The sequence below is a fragment of the Phocoena phocoena genome, chromosome X (assembly GCF_963924675.1).
Source record: "Phocoena phocoena chromosome X, mPhoPho1.1, whole genome shotgun sequence".
NCBI classification, from domain to species: domain Eukaryota; kingdom Metazoa; phylum Chordata; class Mammalia; order Artiodactyla; family Phocoenidae; genus Phocoena; species Phocoena phocoena.
This window is the reverse complement of record NC_089240.1, coordinates 75,192,663-75,215,824: the sequence shown is the minus strand read 5'-3', so window position 1 is coordinate 75,215,824 and position 23,162 is coordinate 75,192,663.

Genomic DNA, 23,162 nt, shown 5'->3' with positions numbered 1-23,162 from the left:
AAAGTCTTCAAAACCATTAATTCTCAGAAACAAAATTTACATGTTCTTTAACTAGCATATAGTCTCCCTACCTTCTTTTCTTTGTAGATATCTGAAAAACGTTCCATGGATCCAACCTATTTTGTTGGAAAGAACTGCTTTTCATGTAACAAAATTCTACTTTACATAATCCCTAGTGGGAGAGTGGCAACAAAAGTATGTTAGTGAACCTGCATCAACTGAATGAGTGTTTCCAGGCTGTTTCAATTACCACCTTGTTTTAAATTCAAGAATTTAGTAACATTAGAAAGTCACTGAATGCTTCTGAACGGAAAAAGAAGCGTGGCTCCAAGACTGATGACCGTGATTACAGATACTCAAGAGAGTGATTGGCTTATGTGCAAATCACATATGGAGAACAGTTTCTGGAAATGGTAATTAAATTCTTATAAAATGCATGCTGCCACTTTTACAATTATAATTTAATTAAGCATTTGATATTGTAAAAATACAAAAGAGGACCAGAAGGAAATAGCCACCTTTCTCTAGCCTGTTTATTAAGATATTGAACAAACATGAGATAAAATAACACTGAGGAGGTAAATCTTTGCATACCTTAAGACAAAGAAGAATCTCACCTAGAAGTTTCTAAAAGGCAAAAAATGATCACACACAGATGCATCTGGTTTACTTCCACTGCTGTTTGTGAAATAAAGGAATTTTGTTTCAATGAATTCTTCTAACATAATGGAAATATAGATATATTTATATAGATAGATATAGATAGATGAAGGCAGAAATGCAGAAAATAAACAAGATTCAACTTCTAATGATAACTAAGTACTCTATTTGAGGTAATCTGTGCAAAAGTGTGGCGTTTTAGATATAGTTCTGTAAATTATGTCATTTGTTCCTTAAAAAATTATATGTCTTGTTTCCAGTTCTCACAGAGCTTCAATAGTATGGTTGAGATAACAGGTTGGGAAGGAATAACTATGATCATCATAGTATAGATGTGAAAATACAGAATGGACCTTCCATTTAAGAAATTACCACTTAATTAGAATAGTACAGAATATATGTAGAATGTGCATTTAGGCACATTCAACTCGCTATTATATGGCTCACTTTTCTTTCCCCAGTAAAGTTTTCTTCACAAATAGTTACTGGCCCTCCCTCCAATTTTGGGTGTAATAATTTGTAGACAACAATTTCTAACATGGAAAGAAATCCTGATGGCTCCTATGTGTGTGCTTGATTTAGTCCTAAAGGGCTAGATTTACTGTCCCGTAGGCTTGATTCAGTCCTTTAAAGGAATATCACAAGTTTGATGTTTGCTTGCTTATTTGTTTTTCTCCCTTGCTTGTTTCCTCTACTAAAGCTATTTGTTCTATTTAAGCTGTTTAATGAGATACTGCAGTAATTGCTTTACATTTATAATTATAAATACTTGCAGGCTGCCACTGTTTCATCTTCATATATGTTTTCATTCCAAAAACACCCTTTTAATATATTTATTGAAAAGCTCAGTTTACAAAGAGAGGACATGATATCCATATCATGGTCTATAACTGAGCCAATCACTTCATATACTATTCTAATATTTCTCAAATACATACTTTTTCATAATGAATAGTGTGAATGCTAAATCAAAATAATTTTAAAAATTATTTTTGCTTTTCCAGTGAAGCTAGAAATATGTTAAAGAAGTGTTGGTTTTATAGTCTTTTCAGTCTTGCACACTGTCTAAAAACAAATATGCATTTAGCAACAGACACATTCCACTCCTTCATTCCATTCAATCTGAGAAATAATTATGATGAGACAAAATGCTAAATATTTTTTGAAATATGTAATTGCACATTTCAAACACAGCACTGAAATTTGATTATAATTTACAGAAAAGTTTTAGCTCTGGCAAATTGTTTAATCTTTTCTAAAGGGTATATTCCTGAGTCATTTTAAAGTTTCACTTCTTATAAGTAAGGGAGAACATGCTTTCCAGTTATTCACAGTTAGATTTACTTGTGATTAAATCACATATCAAAAAGTAGTCTGAAATTAAAAGGGCTTTGCCAGTAAGTTTAATGTGGGGAAATATAATCTAATAACTTATCACTCTATCAGAAATTGAACTTTTTAGATTAATTACAGGATGAAGTGGGTGGGGTGAAGGAGGAATAGGAAGAAAATGGAATTTAATCAGTGAGGAATGCTTGCTGCATCAAGAGCAAAATAAAAATTTTGATGATACTAGAAAATCTGGAAAAGATATCGGATGGTCTTTAAAATCAAGCCTTTAGTGATACCATATGCTCTTTAGAACATATTGAAAGGTATATTAAATTGAGAAAATTTAAAACATATTAGATAAATAGAATTAAAATCAGAGTAAAGGAAAGCAGTCATTAATTGATTCAATATTTCATCTGAAAAGATAATACAGTAAAATATATTGTTAGGGTTACCATATAGCATGAGCTATACCAAATAGTGATTAGGCTGATTTTTTTTGGATGTGTATTTAGTTACAAGTATATGTTTGTTGTGTATGTTTATCTTCAGAACACATTAACTTCAAACTTTTCACACACTTGTATTCATTTAAAAATTTAATATATATGCACACAAATACACATACAACACATATTTTGAGTGTGGCAACTGAATTTGTAGGTGCCAGGAATACATTAGAGAGTAGTAGACACACTCCATTTTTCTCATAGAAAATACATTCTTGTAAGAGAAATAATTTTTAAATTATGACACAGACAAATGGATAAGCACACTAGGTAATTGTTGTAAAGGGAAAATAAGTTGTCCTGTGAGATTAAATAATAGGGGACATAATCTCCAAGTTGTCATTGAAGGTTTTCACACAAAAGTGAAAGTTAGCTGACACCTGAAGAATGTGTCAGCATTAATTTGACAAAGATGGAAAGGAAAGGTCATTCCAGCTAGATAGATTAGCAAACACAGAAAGGAAAGGGACATGTATGAGAAAATGAAAGAAGACTACAGATAAAGCAAAAAGTTACAAACTTAGGCTACAGAAGTAGTCTGGGAACATTATAAAAGTTAGCTAAACTCTAAGGCTGGTAAAAAACAACAGAATGGGATGACATTTTAAGGTTTACATTTTGAAAAGATCACTTTGCCTACAGTATGAATTGTTCATTTAAAAGGCACAAGAATGTATGAGATGTAACCTATTTATTTATTTATTTTAAATTGTACAATTTTCTTTTTTTAATTAATTTATTTTATTGTTGGCTGCCTTGGGTCTTCGTCGCTGTGCGTGGGCTTTCTCTAGTTGCAGCGAGTGGGGCTACTCTTCATTGCTGTGCACAAGCTTCTCATTGCAGTGGCTTTTGTTGCAGAGCATGGGCTCCAGGCTCGTGGGCTTCAGTAGTTGTGGTGCTCAGGCTCAGTAGTTGTGGCTCACCGGCTCTAGAATGCAGGCTTAGTAGTTGTGGTGCATGGGGTTACTTGCTCTACGGCATGTGCGATCTTCCCGGACCAGGGATCGAACCCATGTCCCCTGCATTGGCAGGCAGATTCTTAACCACTGCACCACCAGGGAAGCCCAATGTAACCTATTTAGAGGTTTATTGATATGTCTTCCAGTCAAGAGGTTATGATAGCTCAGACTAAGATGATAACTAAAGAGATAGAGAAAAGTATCAGATTAATAAATATTAAAGTGGGAGGAGTTTTGTTTCCCTAGAATATAGTGAGCTAGATATTTTAGATGGCTACCTTCCAAAAAAACATTAAATTATGCATTAAAATAGGTTTTGAAATGTTGTTGGACTTGTGGGATAGAGGCTGACGAAGAGGAAAAATAATCCATATCTGAAATATGAACTAACAAAGATCACACACATCAGCACTGCAGGCAGAGACTAGCCCTTAACCTCATATCAAAGAAGAGAAGCTCAACAACTGACACTTATTAAGGTCGGAAAACTATAAATGGATTGAATTGACCAAATGGCTATAGAATCCTTTTGATTCTTATAGATACACAGGCAAGTCGTCTGAGGGAAAAGGAATTATCTAATTTTGCATCCCTGTAATTTCAACAGACTAATAGCAACAAATATGTGTTCATAGAAAGCACATTAGTGGTTGCCAGTGGCTGAGGGGAGTAGAGAATGAGGAATGACTCCTTAATGGGAATGAGGTTTCCTTTTGGAGTAATGAAAATAGTCTGGAACTAGATAGTAGTAATGATTGCACAACACTGTAAATGTAGATTTTATTTTATAAATATATATACTTTTTGGCCACACAGCATGGCTTGCAGGATCTTAGTTCCCCCACCAGGGATTGAACCTGTGGCCCCTTCAGTGGAAGCATGGAACCCTAACCACTGGACTGCCAGGGAATTCTAGGCCTAAATTTTATTTATTTATTTATTTATTTTTAAATTTTGGCTGTGTTGAGTCTTTGTTGCAGCACACGGGATCCTCCTTGCAGCATGTGGGCTTCTCTCTAGTTGTGACGCACAGGTTCCAGAGTGCATGGACTCAGTAGTTGCAGTGTGTGGGTTCTCTAGTTGTGGTGCACAGGCTCTAGAGCATGTGGGCTTAGTTGCCCTATGGCGTGTGAGATCTTACTCCCCCAACCAGGAATTGAATCCATATCCTCTGCATTGGAAGGTGGATTCTTAACCACTAGACCACCAGGGAAGACCCTGAATTGTAGATTTTAAAGTGGTGAATTTTATGGGAAATTTTCCTCAATTAAAAATCATGAATGGGTTAAATAATCCAATCAAAAGTCTGAGGTCCTCAGAATGGGGTATTAAATTTCCCTACTACTATTATATTATTGTCAGTTTCTCCCTTTATATCTGTTAGTATTTACTTTATATATTTAGGTGCACCTGTATCAGGTTCGTATATGTTAACTAGTATAATTTCCTCTTCTTGTATTGATCCATTTATTATTTGAAATATGCTTTTTAAAAATATCATGCAATCCTATTGGATTTGTACTTAATTGGCAGGAACAGATATAAAGTGCTTTCAACCCTACTGAAATTTGCATAATTTACTTTTTCCAATTATTCCAATGACAAAAATTTTCAAAGAAAACTGTATCTTGAAGTCATTATTAGTTACATTAAAATTGGCATTTATGTACAACTCTATTCTTACTGATAGAAATGAAAATTCACAGTGAAGTTACTTTAAGTATTGAATCTTTGTTACTTATTTTCCCCTGTAAATTTCTAGGAAAAAGGCCAGCTCAAGTGGCATTATTCCTTTTGGAGTTAATCCTTTAAAATTTGTTTTGGACCTCCTAAAATGACTGATTTTGTGTGATTTTTATTAGAGCAGACTTTAGGGATTTTGAATTTCCCCTATTTACTTGTTTTGTTATTGTTGTGAATAAAATAAGCCTATCATTTTAGTATAAATTAGAATTATCTGACAGACTATGAAAAATAGAAAATTTTGGCCTATCCCAGAGATTCTAATTCAGTAGGTCTAAAGAATCTTTATGTTTAGTAAACATGCCTGGAGGTTCAGATACAGATGGTCTACTGATGGATGAAAGATCACTTAAAGTATTTGAGAATAGAAATGAAATCACTCTTCTCACCCTAGTACTTTTTAGCATGCCTAGAGAAAGACGTATTACTCTTTCTTTAAGAAGGTTAGTAAGGTTCTTTCACAAATTTTGAATTTGCTGACTGGATCTAATTTGTTGTTATGGCTGAGTTTTATGAATCTCTCAGGTGATCAATTATAAACTCATTCATAAAGTAACCAAAGAGGTCATGAAATAATTACTGTTCAAGAAATTGTTATGATTATAATTATTTGACTACCGACGTGACTGATTCGCCTGTTATATATTGTCTAAACTGTATAATGTGGTTCCAATCTATGAGGCAGTTATTATTTATAATACTTGTTCTCTAACTTGGATGCACATTGGTGAGTTTAAAGAAAAAAAAAAAACACTTATACCTGAGTCCCAGGGATTTTGATTTGTGAAACTAAAGTCTGTTAACAATTTTTAAAGCTCCCCAGATGATACTAATGTGTAGTCAAGACTGAGAACCACTCCTTTGAAAGACTGGAAGAATACAAACTCAGAATTGCTGCAACCTGGGCTTAGTATGTTTCCATGTAAGTGCCTATGGTACTAGGATTCTATTCAGTAGACCAATTTAATGCAATGCCATGAATTCATTTCTCAGATGCTGTTTCTCTGAGTTTTTAATTCCCAATAGTTGCAATTTCAAAGAGCATTGGATCCATACTTTAGAATATAAGTTTCTCAAGGATGCAAAGTTTGCCTTATTTCTATATACCTTGAATAGGCCTCAGGTCTTAGCTAAAAGCTTGACCCCTCTGCTTCCTATGGGCACTTAACAAATGTTATAAATAAAGATTAAACTCTTTTCCTTGAGCTAAGGACAATCAACAGGGATCTGCCTTTCCTGCAGGGACTACAACTGAATGTAGTTTGAAAGAAAAAGGAAAAAGTTCAGCTGTGGATGAAAGCTCCTTCAGGAGAGAGAAAAACTGGTGATTAGCTCTGTAGTGTCATGTTCATGCTGAGAAGTTAACCTCTCATAAGAACCAAACTCTGTTTGAGATAGAATTGTCTTCTGGAAGAACTCCAACTAACAAGAGCCCTTCACCCTCTGCACTTTAAAGAATGCAATGCTATTTGTATTCTGTATGTATTTTTAAGGCTGACAACAGGGAGTCAAATTCAGTGTTCAAAAACAGGACTCTACTTAAATTCTGAAAGGCACCAGCTATAAGAAGCTTCTTTCTCTTCTTTACTTCTTTTTCTTCCTTTCTACATAGACCACCAGAAGGCTCTTACATTGATTTCTTTTTCTCATTCAGCTCCTAAAATCTCTGTTTCTAGTATGAAAAGAATGTTATCAGAGCAATCATTAAGATAAGATTATCTCTTCTTCAAAATTTGAGTGAATCTTTTGCACAATTAAATGTACCTTAAAAAAATACATATGAAACTTGTACTGTTAACTTTATCAGAATTTTGCATAATTGATTCATATATTTTTTTCAAATGCAGAGGGTCTTTTATACTTAAAAAAATCTATAATTTCATATTCTTTTGGAGGATATCCAAATGTTGAAAAGAACAAGATATTGTTGAAAGAGTAAATTGGTTTTATTACCAACTATATTATGATATAATTGACATATAACATTGTGTAAGTTTAACATGTACAAAGTAATATATGTACATATTGTGAAATGTTTACCACAGTAAGGTTAGTTAAGACATCCATCACCTCACATAGTTACAATTATTATTATTATTAATATTAGTATTATTGTTATTTTGGTGAGAAGTTTTTAAGATCTCTCTTAGCAGCTTTCAAATATACAATATTGTATTGTAAACTATAGTCACCATGATGTACTTTACATCCTCCAAACTTATTCATCTTATAACTGGAAGTTTCTACCTTTTGACCAGCTTCACACATTTCTCCCACCATCCCTGGCTCCCACCCTGGCAACCACCAATCTGCTCTCTGATTCTATGTTAGATTTTTTATACTCCACATAAGAATGATATCCTACAGTATTTATATTTCTCTATATGACTTATTTTACTAAGCATAATGATCTCAAGGTTATCCAATTACCACAAGTGGCAGTATTTCCTTTTTCTTTAATAGCCAAATAGTATTCCAGTGGTGTCCGTGTGTGTGGGTGTGTTGTGTCTATTCATCCATCAGTAGACACATCCATCAGTAGACATCATCAATAGACACATTGTTTCCACGTATTGACTATTGTGAATAATGCTACACTGAACATTGAAGCGCAGATATCTCTCTGAGATAGTGATTTCATTTCCTTCAGATATATATCCAGAAGTGAAATTGCTGGATCATAAGGTAGTTCTATTTTTAATGTTATAAAGAATTTCCATACTGTTTTGCACAGTGGCTATACCAATTTGCATTCCCACCAACAGTGTACAGGGTTTTCTTAACTCCAAATCCTCATCTCACTTATTACTTCTAATCTATTTATAGTAGGCATTCTAACAGGTGTGAGGTGATATATTAATTTCCTTGATGATTAGCGATGTTCAGAACCTTTTAATATACCTTTTGACCACTTGACTATCTTATTTGGAAAAATGTGTATTCAGGTTCTTTGCCCATATTTTATTCAGATTATTTGGTTTTTTGCTATTGAATTATATGATTTCCTTATCTATTTTTCATGTTAACCTTTGTCTGATATATGATTTAAAATTTTTTTCTCCCATTCTATAGGTTGCCTTTTCATTTTCTTGATCATTTGTTTTACTATGCAAAAGCTTTTTAGTTTGATGTAGAACTACTTGTTCATTTTATCTTTTGTTGCTTGTGTGTTTGGTGTCTTATCCATAGAATGAATGCCAAGATCCATCTCAAGGTGTTTTTTCTCTATGTTTTCTTCTAGGACTTTTATGGTTTTAGGTCTTCATTTAAGTCTTTAATCCATTTTGAGTTAATTTTTGTGAATGGTGTAAGATATGGATCCCATTTGATTATTCTGCATGTAAATATACAGTAGTTGCAGTACCATTTATTGAAGAAAATATATTTTCCCCTTTGAGTATTCTGGTTTCCCTTTCTGACCATATATGTATGGTTTTATTTCTGGGCTTTCAATTCTGTTTCACTGGACTACATGTCTGTTTTTTGTTTGTTTGTTTTTTGGTTTTTTGGGGGTTCATGGGCCTCTCACTGTTGTGGCCTCTCCCATTGCGGAGCACAGGCTCAGGACGTGCAGTCTCAGTGGCCGTGGCTCATGGGCCTAGCTGCTCCGTGGCATGTGGGATCTTTCCGGACCGGGGCACAAACCTGTGTCCCCTGCATCGGCAGGCAGACTCTCAACCACTGCACCACCAGAGAAGCCCTGCATGTCTGTTTTTATGCAAGTACCATACTATTTTGATTACTATAACTTTGTAATATACTTTGAAATCAGAAAGTATGATGCCTCCATCTTTGATATTCATTCTCAGGATTGTTTTGGCTCTTCAGTTCTTTTATGATTCCATAGAAATTCTAGGATTGTTTTCTGTACTTTTGTAAAAAAATGCCCTTGGTATTTTGATAGGGATTGCGTTGAATCTGTACATGGCTTTGGTTAGTATGGGCATTTTAACAATATTAATTCTTCCAATCCATGAACATAAGACCTGTTAATTTACTTATTTTCATCAGTTTCTTTTGTTAATGTCTTAGTTTTCAGTATACAAATCTTTCACCTCCTTGGTTAAACTTATTCCTAAGTATTCAAGTGTTTTTAATGCTATTGTGAGTGAGATTTAAATATTTTTTTCAGATTCTTTTTTAGTTTACAGAAACAAAACTGATTTTTGTATTTTCTAGTAATTTACTGAGAATTTTTGCATCTATATTCATCAAGGGTCTTGGCTGGTAATTTTCTTTTTCTTTCCTTATAGTGTCCTTACCTGGCTTTGGTATCAGGGTAATGTTGGTCTCACAAAATGAGTTTGGAGATGTTCCTTCCTCTTTTATTTTTTGGAAGAGTTTGAGAAGGATTGGTGTTAATTCTTCTGTAAATGTTTGGTAGAATTTACCAGTGAAACTATTGGTTCCTGGACTTTTCTTGTTGGGAGACTTTATATTACTTATTCAATCTTCTTTCTTGTAATTGGTCTGTTCCGATTTTCTATTTCTTCATGATTTGGTCTTGATAGATTGTATTTTTCTAGGAATGTATCAATTTGTTGGTGTATAATTGTTCATAGTAGTCTCTTATGATGCTTTTTCTTTCTGTGGTTCAGTTGTAATGTCTCCTCTTTCCTGTACAAGTTTATTTCTTTGGGCTGTCTCTCTCCTTTCTTTGTTAGTCTCACTAAAGTTTTGCCACTTTACCTTAAAAAAAAAACTCAGCTTTGTTAATTTTTCCATGGTTTTCTTATTCTCTATTTCATGTATTTCAGTTCTAAGCTTTATTATTTCCCTCTTTCTGCTAGCTTTGGGATTAGTTTGTTCTTCTTTTCCAACTTCCTTCATATGTAAAGCTGGGTTGTTTACTTAAGAACTCTCTTTTTTCTTAAATATGAATTTATCACTACAAACTTTCCTCTTAGAACTGCTTTTGCTGCATCCCATAAATTTTGTTAAATTGTGTTTCCATTTTTGTTTGCTTCAAGGTATTTTTTCCCATTGATTTCTTCTTTGATCCATCAGTTTTTCAGGAGTGTGACATTTAATTTTCATGTATTTGTGATGTGTCCAGCTTTCCTCCTGTTATTGATTTCTAGTTTTATAAATTTGTGTTCTGAAAAAAAAAATTTGGCATAATTTGCATATTCTTGAATTTGTTGAGTCTTGTTTCATGGCCTAAAGTATAATATATCCCAGAAAATTTTTCATGTGGGATTAGGAAGAATATGTACTGTGGTGCTATTGGATCGAATATACTGTATACAGCTGTATGGTCTATTTGGTCTACAGTGTTGTTCAAATTCCTCATTTCATTATTTATTCTCCATTTGGATATATTTACTCTTGAGTTTGGGGTATTAAAGCCCTCAAGTATTATTGTCTTGTTGCCTATTACTCACTGCCAATATATGTTTAGATAGATGTTGGGTGTGTATATATTTAAGATGTTGGGTGTGTATATATTTAAGATTGTTTTAAATTGTTGATGAATTAACCTCTTTATTAGTGTTTAATGACCTTATGTATCTTTTGTTACCATTTTGGCTTAAACTATATTTTTTTCTGATTGAAGGATAGCTACTCTTGCTTTCCTTGGGTTACCATTTGCTTGAAATATATTCTTCCATCCTTTCACTCTCAGTCTATGTCTTTCCTTAGAGCTAAAGTGATTCTTTTATAAGCAGCATATCCTGGATATTATTTTTTTGTCTATTCAGATATGCCTCATCTTTTGATAGGAAAATTCTATCAATTTGCACATAAAGTAATTATTGATAAGTAAGCACTTACTATTGACATTTTGCTAATTTTTTTTTTTTTTCTGACTGTGTTGTAGATTCATTGATCTTGCTTTCTTTCCTGATGACTTTTTGATTTGGTGACTCTGTGACCACATGCTTTGAATCCTTTATCATAATCTTTTGTGTATCTACTACAGGTTTTTCCTTTGTGTTTACAATGAGGTGTACATAAAATATCTAATAATTATTTAATCCTATTTTAAGCTGATAACAACTTATTTTAGATAGCATACAAAAACTTTACATTTTTGTCTCTCCCCCACATCTTTTAGGTTATTGATATGACAATTTACATCTTTTAAAAAAGTGTATCCAACAAAAATTAATGTAATTTTTTATATGTATATAAATAGAAAGACAGATGGAGGTATTGGGATAGACATATAATGTATTACTGTTTATTATGATCCCAAACGTTTGAAAGCCACTGACTTTCAACAAGGTTGACAAATATTTTCTATAAAGGACCACATAGTAAATACAATAGGCCCTGCAGGTTACATATAGTCTATAAGTATACTCTTCATTGCTTTTTTAATAACCTTTTAAAAATTTAGCAACTATTTTTTAGCTCATGGGCCATGCTAAAATCAGCTATGGGCCAGATTTGGCTCATAAACCATATTTTACCAACCCTTGTGTTAGAAAGTAGATTTAAGTTGCTATATTACAGTAATACTAAGAACTAAGTGTGTGGTTAAGTTTTTAAGAAACTGTAAATCTCTTTCCCAAAGTGATTGTACCATTTCACAGTTTCAAAAGCAATGTATGAGAATTCAAGTTCCTCCTCATCATTGCTAACACTTGATATTGTCAGTCTTTTTTTAATACCAGCCATTACAAATGGTATGTTGTAGTATCTCATTGTAGTTTTAATTTGCATTAGCAATATCTTTTCATGTCAAGCATATTTTCCTGTGATTTTTGCTTTTCTGGAAGCATATATTCAAATCTCTTTTGTTTCCTTCTATTTTTTTTTTTTTTTTGGATTGTCTTCTTATCATTGAGTTGTATGAGAGCTTTATAAATTCTAGTTACAAGATGGTCCTGGTCCACTTCATTCTGGCCTCCATGGTTTTTGATGAGAAATTCACAGTCATTTGGATCATTATTCCCTTCTAAATAATCCATTGCTTTTTTTCTGAGAGCTTTCAACCTTTTTTTCTCTGTTTTTAGTTTTCAGCAGTTGTTTTATGATGTTTGAGTTCATCCTGTTGGGGTTCACTGAGCTTCTTGAATCTGTAGGTTTATAACATTTGCTAAATTTGAGAAGTTTTCAACCATTATTTCTTCAGACATTTTTCTGCATTCACCTCTTTCTCCTCTCCTTCTGAGTCTTCAATGACACAAATAGTGCCCTTTATTATTGTCCCACAGGTCTCTGAGGCTCTGGCTATTTATTTTTTTGATCTTTTCTTCTTCTTGTTATTCAAATTGAATAATTTTTATTTATCTATCTTTAAGTTCACTGATTCTTTCTTTTGTCATCTCTATTCTGGTATTGAGCCTATCCAGAGTAAGTTTGTTTTTTGTAATTGTATTTTTCAGTTTGAAAATTTCTCTTTGGTTCTTTATATCTTTTATTTCTTTGCTGAGTCATTCTGCCTTTCCATTCATTTCACAAGTGTTCATCCTTACTTGTTGAAAGATTTTTATAATATCTAATAAATAATTTAAGTAATTCCAACATCTATGCCATACTGACATTGGCATCTGTTGATTGTCTTTTTCCTATAAGTTGAGATTTTTCTTTGATTATTTGTATGCCAAGTATTTTTTTATTGTATTCTGGAAGTTTTGAATATTGTCTTAAATCTTATAGACAATGTAATATTTTTATTTTAGTAAGCAATTGGCCTAGTTGGTTTCATGCAGAAAGTTCAATCTAACTTTCCATTAGTGTGGTTTTAATGTTAGTTTTGTTTTCAGAGCGACTGCAATGCTTTTCAGATCTGTCCTCCATGTGCTCCACCTAGCGGCACATCTGGGCTGTGGCCTATTTCTTAGCTCACTTCTCAAACTCTTTTTGCATAATGTTTCAGATCAAATCCATGCAAGGACAGCTTGGGAGTGAGAGAGGTTCATCATAAACAACTTTATAGGGTTGTTTTCCTGAGCTCCTCCCTCTCCATGATCTACCCATTACCTTGGAGTTTTCTCAGGAGTGGTTTTCCTGGGCTTCCCTTGTGGCACAGTGGTTAAGAATCTGCCTGCCAATGGAGAGGACACAGGTTTGAACCCTGGTCCAGGAAGATCCCACATGCTGTGGAGCAACTATGCCTGTGCACCACAACTACTGAGCCTGTGCTTTAGAGACCCCAAGCCACAACTACTGAAGCCTGCTCATTTAGATACCATGCTCCACAACAAGAGAAGCCACCACAATGAGAAACCTGTGCATTGCAATGAAAAGTAACCCCTGCTTGCCACAACCAGAGAAGAGCCTGCATGCAGTAACAAAGACCCAATGCAGCCAAAGATAAAATAAATTAATTTTTTTAAAAAGTAGCTTCCCTTTTTAATCCTGTAGCTTGAAAAGTGGAGCTTTATTTTTCCTGCTCTGGCAGATAATTTCTGCAATGACAATTGTGTTCAGAGCCAAACAATGGATATTTACATTACTCTCTTGGAACCACAGCTCTTCCAGTTAGAAAAATTTTATTCCCTCAGAATTTTTAGTGCTTGTGGTCGAGTTGATGCCACACCATCACTACCAAAAGATCCCAAGTTTTCTCCTCAAGACTAAACTGCAGGACTTCTGGTGTTCTCTTTACCTGTAGCAATGACCATTACCAGGTTCTCCCTCCAGGCTGAGGAATTAAAGAGAAAAAAATTGGTAAAATCCCCACTGGTTAGACAGTACATAAAATTTTGTTCTTTCTCAATACTGTGCCTTCCAATTCATGAACACTATATATCTCTCTATTTATTTAGATCTTATTTAATTTTTCCCAGCAATAGTTTGTATTTTCCATACACATATATTGCACATGCTTTGTTAAATTTGTCACTAAATAGTTCTAAGTAAATTTTTTTAAACTTTGATCTTTCACCCATTTCTCCCACCTCTAAATTCCCCTGCCTCTGGCAACCATCAATTTGTCCTCTGTCTATGAGCTTGTTTTTGTTCTGTGTTTTATTATTTTTTTATATATCACATATAAGAGAGATCATATAGTATTGGTTCTCTGTCTGACTTATTTCACTTAACATAACACCCTCAAGGTCCATCCATGTTATCACAAATGGTAAGATTTCTTTCTTTTTTTATGGCTGAATAATATTCCACATTTCTTTATCCATTCATCCATTGATGGACACTTGTTTCATACCTTGGCTATTGTAAATAATGCTGCAATAAACATAGAGGTGCATATATCTTATTGAGCTAGTGTTTTTATTTTCTTCAGTTAAATAATCAGAAGTGGAATTGCTGGATCATATGGTAGTTTTATTTTTAATTTTTTTCCATATTGTTTTCCACAATGGATGCATCAATTTACATTCCCATCAACAGTCCACAAGTGTTCCCGTTTCTCCACTTCCTCACCAACACTTATTATTTTTAGACTTTTAGTAATAGCTATTCTAATGGGTGTAAGGTAATATCTCATTGTGGGTTTCATTTATATTACTCTGATGATTAACAATGTAGAGCATCTTTTCATGTATCTATTGACCATCTGTAGATCTCTTTTGGAAAAATATCTATTCAGATCTGCCCATGTTTTAATCAGGTTGTATGGGTTTCATTTGTTTGTTTGTTTTTTGCTATTGAGTTGTATTTACATCTTTTAAAAAATGTATACCAAGTAAAAAGTTGTTGTAATTAGGATTATTTTTAATAAGTTTATTTTTAACTCTTAAGCTAAGGCTATAAGTGAATTACACACCAACATTACAGTTTTATTGAATATGATTTTAACTATATATGAGCCATTACAAGTGAGTTTTACATATTCATATGTTTATAAGAATGTGATTGCCATCTTTTTCTTTTTTTTTTTTTTCTTTGCTGTACATGGGTCTCTCACTGTTGTGGCCTCTCCCATTGTGGAGCACAGACTCTGGACACACAGGCTAAGTGGCCATGGCTCACAGGCCCAGCTGCTCCATGGCATGTGGGATCCTCCCAGACCGGGGCACGAACCCACGTCCCCTGCATCGGCAGACAGACTCTCAACCACTGCACCACCAGGGAAGCCCTGCCATCCTTTTATTTCAGCTTGAAATGCCTGTTAACATTTCTTAGGAAGCAGTTCTAGTGGTAATGAACTCTCCAGCTTTTGTTTGTTGGGGAAAGTTTTCTCTCTCCTTCATTTCTGAAGGACAGCCTTGCTGGGTATAATATTATTGGTTGATAGTCTTTTTTCCCCACTATTTTGAATATTGTCATCCCATTCTCTCCTAGCCTGCAATGTTCTGTTGAGAAATCTCTTTATAGTTTAATGGAAGCTCCTTTGTATGTAATGAGTCATTTTCCTCTTGCTGCTTTCAAAAATCTCTCTTTGTCTTTTATATATGACAATTTAACTTTGTGTCTTGGTGTAGCCATTTTTGGGTTCAACCCCAAAACAGACCTCGTGAATCTGGATGTATATTTCTCTCCTTAAGTTTGGGAAATTTCAGCCATTATTGCTTCAAAAGATTTTTTTTTCTCATTTCTTTCTCTTCTCCTTCTTGGATTCCTATAATGCATATTTTGTTTCTTTGATGGTATTTCATCATTCCCATAGGCTTCCTTCACTCTTTCCATTCTTTTTTTTTTTTCTGTTTGCTTCTCAGACTGAATAATTTCAAATGACTGATCTTCTAGTTCACAAATTCTGTCTTCTTCTTGGTCAAATCTGTTATTGATGCTCTCTATTGAATTCTCCAATTAAATTACTATATACTTACACTCTAGGATTTATATTTGTTTGTTTGTGATTTTCTTGGATGATTTTTATTTCTTTGTTGAATTTCTCATTTTTAATACCTTGTTTTTCTAATTTTGTTTAGCTGTATGTGTGTTCTTATAGTTCACTAAACTACTTTAAGAGGATTATTTTGAATTCTTTGCCAAAAATTCATACATCTCAATTTCTTTAGGTTCAGTTATCGGAAATTTGTTAGTTTTCTCTTGTGGTTTCATATGTACCTAATTTTTCATGATCCTTCATTTTTTGCATTGGTATAGGTGCATTTGAGAAAGCAGTCTCCTCTTCCAAACTTGACAGGTTTACTTTGGCAGGGAAAGACCTTCACCTGTCATCACAGTTTGGGGTACTGGATGAATCTGCTAGTAGAGTCCAAAAACAGGCAAGTCTTTCTATTATGGTCTTTCATTGCATGAGATCACTGCATGGGCTCTAAGGTCAGGGGCAGTGTCATTGGCTGTGCTCCACATTGAGCGATCCTGCAGGTTGAGCCCCAGATTCAATTGGGGTCACTGTGTTCCCTGATTGTGTGGGGTTGCTGGTTATGCTCATGGTCAGGTGGGGTCACTAGCTGGGCTCTGCAATCACCTCTGGTCAGGAGATATCACAGGATATTTTTCCTGTCAGGGTGGTGCCACTTGCACAGTCCAGGATTGGGCAGTGATATAGGTTGTGCTTCACAGTTGCTCATGGTTCTATGAGGTTCAAGCTATGAACTTTTAACAGATGGTTCCACTGGCTAGATTTTATATTCAGAAGGGGCCACAGGCAGAGCTTCACATCACATAGGGCTTTAGCTTGTGTTCTGCTATTGGGTGGTGCTACAGGCTGTACCCCAAAGTTGGGAAAGATTGCAGGCTGGGCTTCATGATCAGATTGGCTGCTAGCTTTACTCCACTGATATGAAAATTCACTGGGCAGGCTGTCTGGTCAGGAGTGGCTTCCAGTTGTATCCTGCTATTGGGTGGGGCTACAGACTGTGTTCTGGAGTCAGGCTGGGCTGTAGGCTGGGCTCCATGGTTGGGTAGTACCATAGGTGGGCTCTGAAGCTACCCCATATCACTGTTTGAGTTTCCTCATTATGCATGCCCAAAGGCTGTACTTAATAGTTGGGTAGCATTACTGGTTTAGCACCCTGCCCAGGAAGGACTGTAAGATGGGTTCTATAGCTGCCCAGGTTCCCTGGTTTAGCTTCTTTTATGAGCAGAACTGGAGACTATATTCAGCAGTTGAGTGAGGCTGCAATTTTGCTTTCCTCCCTAGGCTGGGCCATAAAATGGACTCCATGCTTAGTACAGCTATTTGGCTTGGGACCCAAATCTCAGACCAAACTGTCAACCAGGTTACCTGGCCAGTTGGGACCACAGACTTGACTCTGCAGATGGCAGAACTGCTTCCTGACATCTCTGTTGGGGTGCCATTGCAAGCAGAAATGTTGTCTGTCAAGATCTGTGCTCTGATTGCTGTAAGCTCCACCCCCATTCTCCATCTTGATTTGATTCCCAGTGGTTGAGTCCACAGATTCCTCCTATGATCCTGTGTGGTGTGACTTGAGTGGGCATCCTGGGAAATGTCCTTTAACTCTAATGGAGCTGGATTTCCACCTTGGGTTTCTTTCCCACTGGAGAAACCATAGGATGAGGGGTTCCCTCTTGGTGCAGTGCTGTGCCAGCCTAAGGAAGGGGTACTGTGGTAAGAGTATAGCCACTCCTCTTACCTTTATAATGTGGTTTTTCTCAGTCTTTGTGGTCCAGGGGGTGCTTCAGCCTCATTCCTGAGTTCTGGGATTTTCACAATGGTGTCTTGCCTATGGATGGTTGCTAATTGGTGTTCTTGTGAGAGGGATTGAAGTTAGGAACTACCTATGTCATCATCTTGATGACATCACACTCAAGAGAAAATTGTATACATGACAAAGAAATTAGGTGTTCTAATCAAATAATTTTGGGATGTTTCTCTCTCTCTCTTTCCCTCATATGTGTATGTATACAGATACGTATGTACATACAACTGCTCATTCATTCATTCTTCCATTATCAACTATTTATCAAGCCACTACTCTATTCCAGATATTCTTCTAATCAAGAGTTTGGATGCATTAGAAAACAAAACAGAGAACCTTGCCTTCATGAAGCTTCTATTTATGCAAAAAGAAGTGGAAAATAAACAATATTTGAGTGTAAAAGAGTCTACAAAATAAGTCAGTACTGAATATGAATATAAAAATTTGGGCATTGTCAGTATACAGATGTTATATAAATGCATGATGCTAGATAACATTTCTGAGGATATTAATGCATATAAAGAAGGAAAGGAGTCCACAGACTGAGCACTATGGCACTGAAGAGTACAAAAATCAGCATGGAATTCTGAGGAGCAACAATTGGGTAAGAGGAAAATGAAGAATGAGTTGTGTCTTGGAAACCAAATAAGTAAAATATAACAATTGTGTTAAATGCTGCTAATAATTTGGTAGGATGAGGACTGAGCCATTGGAATTAGCAATGTTAAGATGATTGGCAGTCTTGACAAGAGCAATTTCAGTGAAGTGGTTGTATTAAAAGGTGGATTGGAGTGGGTTTAAGAGATAAGTTTAGGACAAGAAATGAAGAAGTGAGTATATACAACCATTCTGAAATATTTAAAATAAAACTTACAAAAATATATACTAAGATTGTATATTTATATTTATTATTTGACTTAGGAAGTTTTGGGGCTTTTATACTTCTTCAGAATAATCATTAGAAATGCTGAGTAATAGAGTAAGAGATAACAAAACACTTACTGTTTTAAGAATCTGGTTGAAATTTCATTTTAATAAAGATATTTATCATGGTACGTTGAAGCCATGCAACAAAACTTAGTTTTCTGTGAAACATAGATCTCACAAGGAATTCCGTAGAATAAAATAAAACTCAAAGAAATTATTCCTTTTGGGAAATACACTTTACTTCCTATTCAATAATTTGTCAATAGTTTTATGTAATTACTTTTTATGCCATAAAACCGTATTGGAAATGCTGTCAAAGGGAATACATACTTACCCACTAAATTTAAATATTTTTTCTTGTGAAATGGTCTTTTTAAAAACTATGCAAAGAACTAAACTATTCAAATGATTTGTTTAATTCAAACAGGAAGAAAAATGTGTCAGTATCATTGTTCAAGCTAAAGCTATAATTAGTATCAAACTAATATAGCTCTTCAGCTTCAGATTCGCATGACTGTGTCTAAGTTCTCCAAAATATTATTTTTTCAGAAATGACGTAGTAAACAAACAATAAACAGCAAAGCAAAACTATTCAAAGTACCATTAAAAAGAATCACAATGGCCCTTAAAAGTATTTAAAGTTAAGCATAATATCCTAGTAGGCAATGGTTCATGTTCTACCATACACTGCTTTAAATAGATACAATGGCACAACCAGCCATCCCCAAACTGGTTCAGCTAATTTAAGAACAGAGATACATGTAATAGTAAGATAAAATTGACTTGAAATTGTGGTCCACCATTGTTATATGAGATATTATTTAGCAGTGGTTAATAGCTCAGGCTCTGTTGCCAGACTATATAGACTGGCCCTGACATTTGAAGATTGAGTATGGAGAAATACAAGGATGTTTAATATACCTCCATCTTCAAGATATTTCAAGCTGGTTGAAGAGATAATAAATATGGAGAGGGATTAAGATTATTCACAGTATAGTTTGGGGCCATGATGAGTAATGTGAGTTTTGCAGGAAAAGTTCACCATTTTACTAAATATATTTTTTTTAATATAAAATAAACAAATACTGTAAATTGAATCAAATATTCTCATTATAGTTTGTAGGTGTTTTAGGTTGCACTGTTTACTGAACATAAAGGAGACCATTCTCTCTATATTCAGTACTTCACAATTACTTTTTCCATTCAGTATTTTTTCTGTTTTGCAGGAAATTAAAACTACAATTGCAATGATTGATATTCTCATGAACTCACCTATTTGCACCATTATAAAACTTTGCAGGTTTCAAGGTATATGTTTGGAGTAGAATAAAATTAAGGAGGAAAGATAATATGTGATGTTGCTAACATATTTTTGCTGAGTCTTTTCATTTAAGGTTGCCAGCTAAAATACAGGACACAGTTAAATTTGAATTCCATATAAACAATAAATAATTTTTAGCAAAAGTTTGTCCCAAATATACATGGGCACATTTTCTTGGTGATTCATATTACTTTCAGTTTGTGTACAAATTACAAATTCATAGTACTTTCACTATTATTATTTTTCACCACTGTAAATTCTGTAGGTCATAAAATTTTATTTGGTTAACCTAGAGCTAATTGTATGTCTTTCATTTTGATGGTGTTGGGAAGGCCAGGCACAACAGTCAGTGGATACTGTAGAACTAACAATGTATCTTCCAATTTTATGACTGACATCTTCAAGAAAGAAATTATATTGGAAAGACTTTGCATTAATTTTTGCAACTCAAAAAACACAAAAGTACATTTCACACATGTACTAACATTCTTATGAACTAAATATATTAAAATTAAAATATTCACATATGGTCAACTAATCTATGAGAAAGGAGGCAAGAATATACAATGGAGGAAAGACAGTCTCTTCAATAAGTGGTGCAAGGAAAAGTGGACGGCTATATACAGAAGGATGAAATTAGAACACTCCCTAACACCATAAACACACACACAAAAACTCAAAATGGATTAAAGACCTAAATATAAGACCAGACACTATAAAACTCTTAGAGGAAAACATAGAAAGAACACTCTTTGACATAAATCTCAGCAAGATCTTTTTTGATCCACCTCCTAGAGTAATGAAAATAAAAACAAAAGTAAACAAATGGGACCTAATGAAACTTAAAAACTTTTGCAAAGCAAAGGAAACTACAAACAAGACCAAAAGACAACCCTCAGAATGGGAGAAAATACTTGCAAATGAATCAACAGACAGAGGATTAATCAAAATATATAAACAGCTCACGCAACTCAATATTAAAAAAAAAAAAAACCCAATCAAAAAATGGGCAGAAGACTTAAATAGACATTACTCCAAAGAAGACATACAGACGGCCAAGAAACACATGAAAAGCTGCTCAACATCACTAATTGTTAGAGAAATGCAAATCAAAACTACAATGAGGTATCACCTCATACCAGTTAGAAGGGGCATCATCAGAAAATCTACAAATGCTGGAGAGGGTGTGGAGAAAAGGGAACCCTCTTGCACTCTTGGTGGGAATGTAAATTGTTACAGCCACTATGGAGAACAATATGGAGGTTCCTTAGAAAACTAAAAATAGAATTAGCATACGACCCAAAAATCCCACTACTGGGCATATACCCAGAGAAAGCCATAATTCAAAAAGACACATGAACCCCAATGTTCATTGCAGCACTATTTACAATAGCCAGGTCATGGAAGCAACCTAAATGCCCATCGACAGACAAATGGTTAAAGAAGATGTGGTATATATATATATATGATGGAATATTACTCAGCCATAAAAAGGAATGAAATTGGGTCATTTGTAGAGACGTGGATGGATCTAGAGACTGTCATACAGAGTGAAGTAAGTCAGAAAGAGAAAAACAAGTATCGTATATTAACGCATATATGGGGAACCTAGAAAAATGGTACAGATGAACCAGTTTGCAAGGCTTCTGAGACACAGATGTAGAGAACAAATGTATGGACACCAAGGGGGGAAAGTGGTGGGGGGTTTGTGGTGGTGGGATGAATTGGGAGATTGGACTTGACATATATACACTAATATATATATATATATATATATATATATATATATAATAGATAACTAATAAGAACCTGCTGTATAAAAAATAAAATTAAATTAAATTTAAAAAATCAAAATATTTATACATAAATTTTATCATACTACTGATGATAGTTTTACAAAAAATATATATGTCTGTATTTTTACTTCCTTTTAAACAGATTTTTCACTAAAATAGATTATCGGTAACTCATTTTAAATATCATAGTACAGTGTGTAAAGCAATAAAGGAGTTAAGAAGCTAAAATTAGAGCAGAGATAGTATTTGGATGTGATATGTGTACAGTTTGGTTGTCAGACAAAAAGAGCTTTGAAAATTATTCACCACACTCTGGATATTAAAAAAAAAAAAAACCTCTTAGAATGTGTGCCAAACAGTGTTTCATTTTTGACAGTATATATTACTTGACAAATGAAGAAGTGATTACAATTAGCTACGCAACAAATAAATCTTTTCTAATGGCAGTCATCCAGAACTAATGTAGATGGTTGTGGTAAGCAGAATTCCAAAATGACTTCCTAACAACCTCCACTCAAATCTCTTGGACTGTGAATGTGATAACATGCTCATGATTATTTTACATGGCAAAAGAAATTTGCAGATGCAACTAAGTTTACTAATTATTGACTTTGAGTTAATCTAAAGACCTAATCTAATCACATGAGCCCTTTAAAAGGAAAAAAAGTTTTCTCTAGCTGGTAGCAGAAAGGAAAGCCAGAGGGATGGAAAACATGAAGATGCAACACATCATTGCTGCCTTTGAAGGTGGAGGGACCACATACAAGAACCTGAGAGTAGTCTCTAGGAACTGAGAGTCTTCCTCTAGCCAACAGCCAGCAACCAAATGGGGACTTTGGTTCTACAGCCACAGGAAAAAATTCCACCAACAACCTGAATGATACTAGAGACAGATTTTTCTTCAAAATTCAAGTAAGGATTACATCTCTGCCAACATCTTGATTTCAGCCTTGTGAGACCCTGAGCAAAGGACAAAGATATGTTGTGTCTGAAATTCTGACTTACTGAACTGTGTGCAAAACAGGTCTTGTTTTAAGCTATTGCATTTTTGATAGTTTGTTAAACTGTTATATTAAATTAATACAATGACCAACTAAGAAAAACTAATGAGGTTATTGAAAAAGAAGTATTTTGTCTATTATTCCTGTTTTCTGAATCTGTCAGTTTACATAGGTTATGCCTTTCCTTTGAGGGAAGCAGAGACAAGGAAATTTTTTCATTTTTCCTTCAGAGGAAAATTATCTGTACATTCTTGAAACCAGAGCTACCGTGAAACATGATGTATGATTTTGTTAGACCAATTGTCACCTTTTTGCCATGATCCCCCCATGCTAAATTTATAGTTTGTCTAGAAAAAGCCAAAAGGAAAAGCCATTTTGGAGAGCACTTCTAGGTCTTGGGTCCATGCTGAAGATTATAGAACTGCT